The following is an 8252-nucleotide window of genomic DNA, read 5'->3' as shown; positions in this document are numbered from 1 at the left end:
CCATAGAAGAGGAGACAGAACTCCCCCTTGCGGGGTTCCTCTGTTGACATACCTTGACTGGGTGGACGATCCCATCGATGATGTCACCGTCCTGCGTATTAGCAATTGATCAATGAGCATCACCAAGTGACGGTCCACCCCCAGGTCAGTCAGGGCTTCTGTAATGGCGCCCGGTGTGACGTTGTTGAAGGCTCCCTCGATATCGAGAAAAGCTATTAGTGAGTATTCTTTGAGATGCAGGGATTTTTCTACACTCGAGATCACTTCGTGAAGTGCCGTTTCCGTGGATTTTCCTTTCCGGTAGGCATGCTGCGCACTTGAGTACAGCTGGGGACTTATGGTAGTCCGTAATTGTAGCCCGATAAGTCTCTCAAAGGTTTTGAGTAGGAAAGACGATAAACTGATTGGTCTAAAGTCTTTCGGGGTTGAGTGTGAGGCTTTGCCTGCTTTAGGGATGAAAACTATCCTAGCCACTATCCTAGTGAGGACTCCTCACTAGAGTTGGTCCACGTGCCATCATTCTTTTTGAGGTAACCTACTGAGGGGGTAGTTTTTGAGAGAACGTTCCGGAGTCTTGCGGCCTCCGAAGTTTCCTCGATTTCGGAGCAATATTTTTGCCAGGAGGCACTTTTAGCCTTCCTCGTTTCCTTTTTGTATAGTGCTAGACTGGTTTTATAGTCTGCCCAGTGAGTATCCTCCTTAGTTCTTGTGGCTCTATTGAATAGAGTCCTACAAGTTCTACGAAGGGTGTCTAGTTGCTTAGACCACCAGGGGGGTTTCTTCTTCCCCCTTGGTCTGGTAGAAGGGCATGCTGCCTTGAAGGCTTTGTTGCACGCATCCGTAAACCTGTTCACAAGACGGTTTAGGTTGTCTTCAGTGTTCGGGCAATTAGGGGCGTTAGGAGGGAGTAGCTCCTCCAGGGTTGTGTTATATTTTTTCCAGTTGGCTTTTCTGGGGTTGATATAGTCGGTTGGTTTGGGAATATCGAAGGATAATATCGTCTCGATATACCTGTGGTCCGAGAAGGAGTGGTCTCCTAGGACTCTCCAGCTCTTGATTGTGTCGAGCAGTTTGCTTGACACTAGCGTGAGGTCAATGACCTCCTGCCGATTTTTAATTATAAATGTGGGGTCGTTACCCCGATTGCATATGAATAAATTTGAGTTCAGGATGAAGCTGAACAGTGACTCACCCCTTATATTCGTGTCCGTGCTCCCCCATTGGGTGTGGTGGGCGTTGGCATCGCAACCTATAAGTTGGTCTTTGTCCGTCCTTTCGCTGTCGCTGGCTATTTTGCGAACAAGGTCGTTCGGAGGATCATCCTCCTTGTGGGCCATATAGGACGCCACCAGCCTGAGATGATTCCCTTTTAGTTCTAGGCTTACCGCCGTGTTATCGCCAGCAAGTATTTCTAGCAAGTATGCAGGTACGGATTTTACCTTCATTTTGGGATACAATGATCTTGTATTCCCTCGTCCCCAATCCACAGACCTTGCCTCCTACCACCCAAGGCTCCTGGATCAGGACTACGTCGGCTCCGCTTGCGTCTAGGCGGAGTATGAGAGCAGCCGATGCTGCTTTACAGTGGTGGAGATTTATTTGAAGGATCCTTAGGACCATCTTCAAGATACTCCACCACCGTGATGTCCGCGTCCGAGTCATCTGAGACTCTCTCTCGGCACATTGACTCAAAGTCGAGCATCAGCTCTGTCTCTGAGGAGAAGCCTTCCTGGTCTGGCTCCAGCTCGTCGTCAGGCGCTTCGATCTCCGCAGCGACATCCTGCACGTCTGGGTTGACGACAGGAAGCACCGCGGCCGCCGCGTCCGATTTGTACACCTTGATGGTGACCGAGCTGAAGCCGAAGTTTAGCTCTCCTTTTGCTGCCTCTATCGGGGCCAGCGACTCTTTTATTGAGAACGAGCACTGCCTGGTTAGTCGGCCCTTGTGTCGTCTCAACCTTGGCTACCTTCCAATCTGAGGTTGGTAGTCCTGGGTTGCATCTCTGCAGCATATTGAGGATGCGTTCTGGCTCCTTAAAGGTAGCCGGCACCCAAATTCTGGCCCTCGGTCTGCTGGGCACCTCGCTCCAGTCGACTGCGACGAGTTTCGCCCCAGCATAGACCTCGCCGACCTGCGCTACCGCCGCTTTATATAGCTTTACAGAGCGCTCGTCTTCGCAGGCAATTATCTTAACATTGCCCTGGAACCACCCCATGTCCTTGCAGACTGGCGGAGGTCCAGGGTCTTTGTCGAGGAGTTCGAAGCAGCGGTCGGCCAGTGCCGCTTCCACCCACTTCCACTGACTCCTTGGGATTCTACCCTCTGCGCTGCCTCTGTCGAGGACACCAATTAGCGTCCTCTCCTTGGCAATCTGCGCAAAGGAGACATTTGGCAGCACTCTGGAGCGCTTTGCTGCCGGTCCCGGTGTCTCCTGCGAGCGCTGCCTCTTGGCTTGGGGAGCCACCTTTTTCTGTTCCAAGGTGAACTCCGGGAGCACGGCCGAAGCCCATTCCACCTTCTTCAGCCAGTCGGCTGATGGGCTGGCTTCACTGCTGGCGTGTTGCCGACGGAGTATGTGCCCTGCACTCCTCTTTTCGGTATATGTGTAGCGTCTGGCTTGGGCGCTTGTCGACGGCAAGTCAACCCCCTCCGCTTTACCAGAAGGTCGGGCAGCCGCAATATTGCTTAGCTTTCCTTCCAAGGTGTCAGCTTCGGGAGTTACCTTGCCACCCACACCGGATTCGGGATGGGACCCCCTCGGGTTCGCACAGGCACCTTCCACCTTGCAGGTATTCCCTACTATAGAGCCGGTTGGGCCAGGCCTTTGGGCCGCTGCCTTTCCGAGCTTGGGATTGCTCCCAGTTGGCATTTGGGGAGCGCCGCACTCATTTGTTTTTTGGTTTTTGTTCTTGTTATACATCCTGTTCCCACGAGATGCAGAGAAAGGGAAAGGTCAACCCGGGCAGAGATCCACGTTGCCCGGGTAAGGCATCATTAGAACAGGGGGCTGCCAAGTCCCTGAGCCCTCCGTTAGCGACTGGGCTAGTTTTTATACCGGGCCCCCAGCCAGGCTGACTCTCGGCACGGGTCGAGTAACACACTTAGTCCGGCTCGGTGTGAGGTGGGTGTGGGGGTTGGGATGTGGGTAGGTATTGTGTATGGATGGGAGTGTGTGAGCTACTTATTGAGGCGGCACCACAAGCGCATCGTCAGTGCTGCTACCTAGCTAACACTCGCTGGCTGTCCGGGACTGCTTATTTCGGTACTCTCCCGTGAGGGATGCCCGCTTATTCGCAGCTGACCTACCGAGGTAGGCCGTTCGCTATCCGCAACCCGCGACCCGTCCGGTGGCCTCAGCTAGGCCCCCTTTGAGCTACCTCACGAGCTCGTCAGACCAGAATTCTGGACGTTACACACATCCATTTTCACCACAACTCTAATATGCCGCCATACTCATTTTGAGTATCGGGTATAAAATTTCGTCTTGAAATAAATGTATATGCATATTTATTCATTTCAATGATGTCGAACGGGACCATTGAATACATTTAATGATTTTTTAAGAGGTAAGCTTTCTTTATTGCATATAACTTGATAATACGCCTAGCTTTGATGTTAAATTTGTAAAGGTTTTTAACGGTAAAATGGCATTTCGGAAGGTACTAAACTGAATATAAAGCTAAAGTGCGGCATTCCCTTGGTTTCGGAGTAGAAAATGGGCAGAAAGATAAAAGATTTACAACATTTTCCGATACCGTTTAAAATTAAAGGTATACGCGTCTATTGCTTTATTGCGCTTTTATTGCTAACGCCTTAATGCAACTTTTAAAGAAAGATGCAGTGGAACAAATAAGAGCAGCATTAACATGAGAGCCCGTACTGAAGGTTTGGAGCGTAGTTGCCAGACTTCCCCTTCAAAGCAGAGCATAGTGCTGGAGCCATGTTGACAGCCTCAGTCTTTCCCGATGATGATCGTGACCTCCGAAGTTGACGCTCAAATCAAATGAACACAACAGAGTGATGAACACTAAATGGCTGTTAGAGAAATTCTAGAGCAGAGACCCTATGCAGATCTTATTCTCAGAAATAACATAATCTTTAAACAAGTAAATGGACCAGTTCTTTTGGCAGTACCGATATGTATGGCCAAGGAAGCAATAATAAACTCTCACAACTTTGACCACATGGGAATGCAAAAAACTCAAGAAATGCAATTCAGCAGGACTTTCATTTACCACAATTGGAGAAGAAAGTTAAGCAGGTAATTTCCAATTGTATCGAGTTTATAACCCATAATCAGATGTTGGGGAAGCAAGAGGCACATTTGCATGCTATCGACAACCCCCTGACTGACCCCTCTCATCGTTGCATGTGGATCACTTGGGTTCGTTAGCCAGGCTAGGCGACCTAATAACACCCCAATTAATATACCTATACAACAAAAAACAACAGCACAAACAATTAACTTATTTCGACTTTTCCAGAGTTATCAAAGTAAAGGGTGCACACTTTGACAGCGCCGTCCTAAAAAAACCAATACAAGCAGGCAGACTAAAATTTATGAGAATCGTGTGCAGTTAAATCTCAGCCACATGGATAGAACGGCAGAGCGGCTGGCTCTGTGGTGTCAGAGGCAAAAGATGAAGGGGTTTTGCATCGCAAAAGCAAAGAAAGTCGTGGGGGCTCCCCCGTCATGAATCAAAATCGACGAGCAAGCCAAACGTACAAGGATCGAAGCCATGGCAGAGGCCATTGGGGCGATTCATGGATAGCATGTAAAGACGCGGAATCCGCAAGTTGTTAGAAAGATGGGAGATAGTGGTGACTAACTACCTTCTTAAAACTGAATACAACATCGATATTTAGTTTCATATACACAAAAAAAAAAATTGTAGTTCTAAGAACATGAATCACTCACTTTAAACCAAATACAAAATCAATATTTAGATCTTTATACATTAAAACAAAAGTATATATTTAAAAAATACAAACAGAAACATTATTCAAAAACATTAACATAATAACATTAATTCAATATTAAAAAAAAATTTGGTCAAGTTGAATTACCCTCATCTGCTTAAGACGGGCGGCACGACTTACTTCAAAGGTAATTACACTTACCCGCTCGATCGAGCAAAATACTTACTGTTTGCAAATATAATATTTAATAATAACGTTAATTATTTATTTGAAAATACAAAATAAGAAACGAGAACAAGAAAAAAGTAATAAGAAGAAACCTAAAAAAAAACCTCGCATCAAAAAGTCAATAAATGATTGTTGGGTATTTGTTTTATTGTTATTAAACCCAAGAGGGTGACTGAGCTTGATCGTCCGTGAGGACTGATGCGATACAATAGACTGAATTCACTTAATTTTATAATTAATCTTAAAGCTACCAGAAAGCCGACACCAGAATTACTCCTCTGCATCCGTTAGATCGGATATCGCTTGCCGTTGATCTGGAATGTGCTGAAACTTTCGGACTCTGTGGCTGGTCTTTGGCCGTTCCCACCAGCTGCATTGCAGCCCGTGTTAACTTATATATGTATATTAATAATATGATAGTGATTAAATCAGATTATTCAATCATTAGTAATCATCAGAATTTACCTCATGCAGTGTACTGATAGTTCCGTGGCAGCTGCTAGAGAGGAAAGGTTACGAATTTTTTTCTTTCGGAAGGCTGCTTTGATTGATTACAATATTTGTGGATCTTTGCGGACCATTTCTAGTACTTCAGGGTAATGACGTTGACAAATTGGTACACTAAATTGCTTCGTGTACTGGGAAATAAACTGCAGAATTGGCAGCGCAACGGCTGTTCTTTGCAAAATCTTTTGTGATATTTTAACAATTTGAACATTCTTTAATTCTGCATCTCCCGAGCATGGTGCATTCTGATCTTTTGCGAGGAGTTGGCTGGACGCTACTATCGAAAATAGCTACTGGCTGCTCAGCTGAACTCGCTGGGGCAGGCTTGCAGCCACAAAACCTTCAGGGGAAGAAGTTATAATAGAAGTTTACTAATTTTACTAAATTACTCACCAATCGTTCTCTTCCTCACCTTTACCAAGCTGCTCTGGCTCGTACGTTCTATTTCCATTTCCACTATATCGTACAATTCTTCAGGATCGTCGATATCTTCCGCTGAATTGGAAGGATGTAATATAATATTGTAATATACGCTTATTTCAGCTAACTTTTCTAATTTACCCATGTGTGCACCCGCCGTATCTTGCTACTCTGGCCCGTATCACCCGGCGAATCGTGCGTCTTCAGTCTGGTCGAAGAACGTGCTGAACAGTTCAACTACAACGATTGCAACTACTCTACCAAGTCGGCTTTCCCGGTCCAAACGACACACTCATGTTGGTCGAGTCGATGATTTTGGTGTGCGATGCTAAACAGATCGCTTAGGATGTTGCGACGTCCAATCTGGTCGCATCGACCTGAATAGTGTTATTGAAGTCACAGATGTGAATGCGAATGTTAAGTGGCAGTGAGTTGAAGACCTGCACCGAGCGCCGCAGTTTCATCGGCATTCTACCATGCACCAGTCACAGCTCTGTAGCTCCTCGAAAGGATCCATTAGTTTTACTGTACTCGATAAAGAAGTTCTTTAAGTGGAGGAAATACAAGTGGAAGATCTCAGCCTACATTCGTAGGCTAATTTCTACAATATTTAGCAATTCAGTTTTAGAATTAAAGAAAGTTAAAACAATTAACTAAGTATATCGTTCACCTCAGCATCCTCCTCTTGACTGTTATAATATTTGTCGTTTTTTGAAATAAACTCAAATATTTGGCAACATTTTACTTGTCTGCACCACCATATAAAATTTTAGACAGGGTTAAGATGTATTAAAAAATTATTAATTTAAAAAACAAATCTTATGCCGAAAATTAAATTTAACGTTTTTATATGCAAAGTTTTGACTATACATAGTTTTGTCCGATGGGAGAGACAGCATTTGAATAGCAAAACTTAATAGAATTGTCGGAATTTTCCAATTTGAACATTTTATCGTACAATGACTGTATACTATCAAAGTCGGTGACCTTACCATCTTAAGGAATAGTATCCGAAAAAAGTGTAAGCAAGCAAAATCAGGGTTTAAACCATAAATCTTTTATTTGAGGAGCATTTTAGCACAAAGGGTAGCGTTTGTGCTCCCTACACAGGGCTATGCAATAATATTTGCGAAAATTCTAACATAGAAGACGTAAATTACCGTTAAGTTTTAGTTTGAGCGAAATTATTATAATATATGTATGATCATTATATTTGAGTTTATTTTTTTTTATCAAAAATAATGATTAAGTCTAAATTTCATCAAATTACTCAAAACTAATGATGATCACTGGGTTAAACCGTAAAAAAGAAGAACCTTAAAAATCATGGCGGCCATTAGGAGATTGTACAAAAAATAAAGATTTTGGCGTAAATCATGAGGTGGGCTAAGTTCGTTTTTTCATCGGCATATTTACGGTATATTTTGATAATGAGACGGTATATTTTGGTATATTTCTGAGGGTCAGAACGTATATTTTAACGTTAGGTGATTTTCAGATTTTCTTGCCACCATGTCTACCGCACACACCTTGCAAATTTTATACTTTTCATAACATTTTCTAGTATATTCCAGTATATTTAAAGACGCGGTTTGACCTCACCCTCTGCAGAAAGCATCATCATCGAATTCCTGATCGTTTGCAATCAAAATCTCAACTTTTTCAAAATTGTCGAAAAAAAGCATGTCAAAAAATGGATAGCGGACGCTTTTCACACTGGCGCTTCCATGGGGCTTATATGAAAAAAAACGGGCAAAACTGTTTGAAACGTACATAATTTCCCTTCTGGTGACGCCTTTGGTAATTAATATGTAGGTAATGTGTAGTTTGAGTGTAAGTATCATGAACAGAAATGAATTTAGTGGAAATTGTTGTTGAACTTCTAATTTACACCTTTTTTTGTTGTAAGCAATGCAATAAATATTAAAGCTTAAATTTACCCAGTTTTCTAGAACATTTATTTTATAATCGGATAAAATTATGTGGGCATGGCTAAATGTTCTATATATCTAGTAATAATCAACGGAATATCAAAATCGAGGAATATGTATAAAATAACTAGAGCTCGTCAGTATATTTACGGTATATTTTGAAAATGAGACGGTATATAAATGGTATATTTCTGACTGTCAAACCATCGAAAGTGGCGCAACTCGATAGTTTTAAATAGAATGAC

The 8252-nt window shown here is 43.6% G+C and overlaps 1 long non-coding RNA gene across 1 annotated transcript; it reads right to left on the bottom strand.

The window, feature by feature from the left end:
• Nucleotides 1-5722: 5722 nt before the first annotated feature.
• LOC117189235 lies at nt 5723-6308 on the bottom strand. The gene is made up of 3 exons (XR_004473308.1): nt 6218-6308; nt 6050-6151; nt 5723-5996 (listed from the first exon to the last, which is right to left on the bottom strand). It is a non-coding gene; the product is annotated as an uncharacterized LOC117189235 (long non-coding RNA).
• Nucleotides 6309-8252: the final 1944 nt, after the last annotated feature.

Source organism: Drosophila miranda, chromosome 5 (assembly GCF_003369915.1).
Source record: "Drosophila miranda strain MSH22 chromosome 5, D.miranda_PacBio2.1, whole genome shotgun sequence".
In the NCBI taxonomy this organism is placed as follows: Eukaryota; Metazoa; Arthropoda; class Insecta; order Diptera; family Drosophilidae; genus Drosophila; species Drosophila miranda.
The sequence above is the reverse complement of the archived record's forward strand: the minus strand, read 5'-3'. Positions and strand labels throughout refer to the sequence as shown.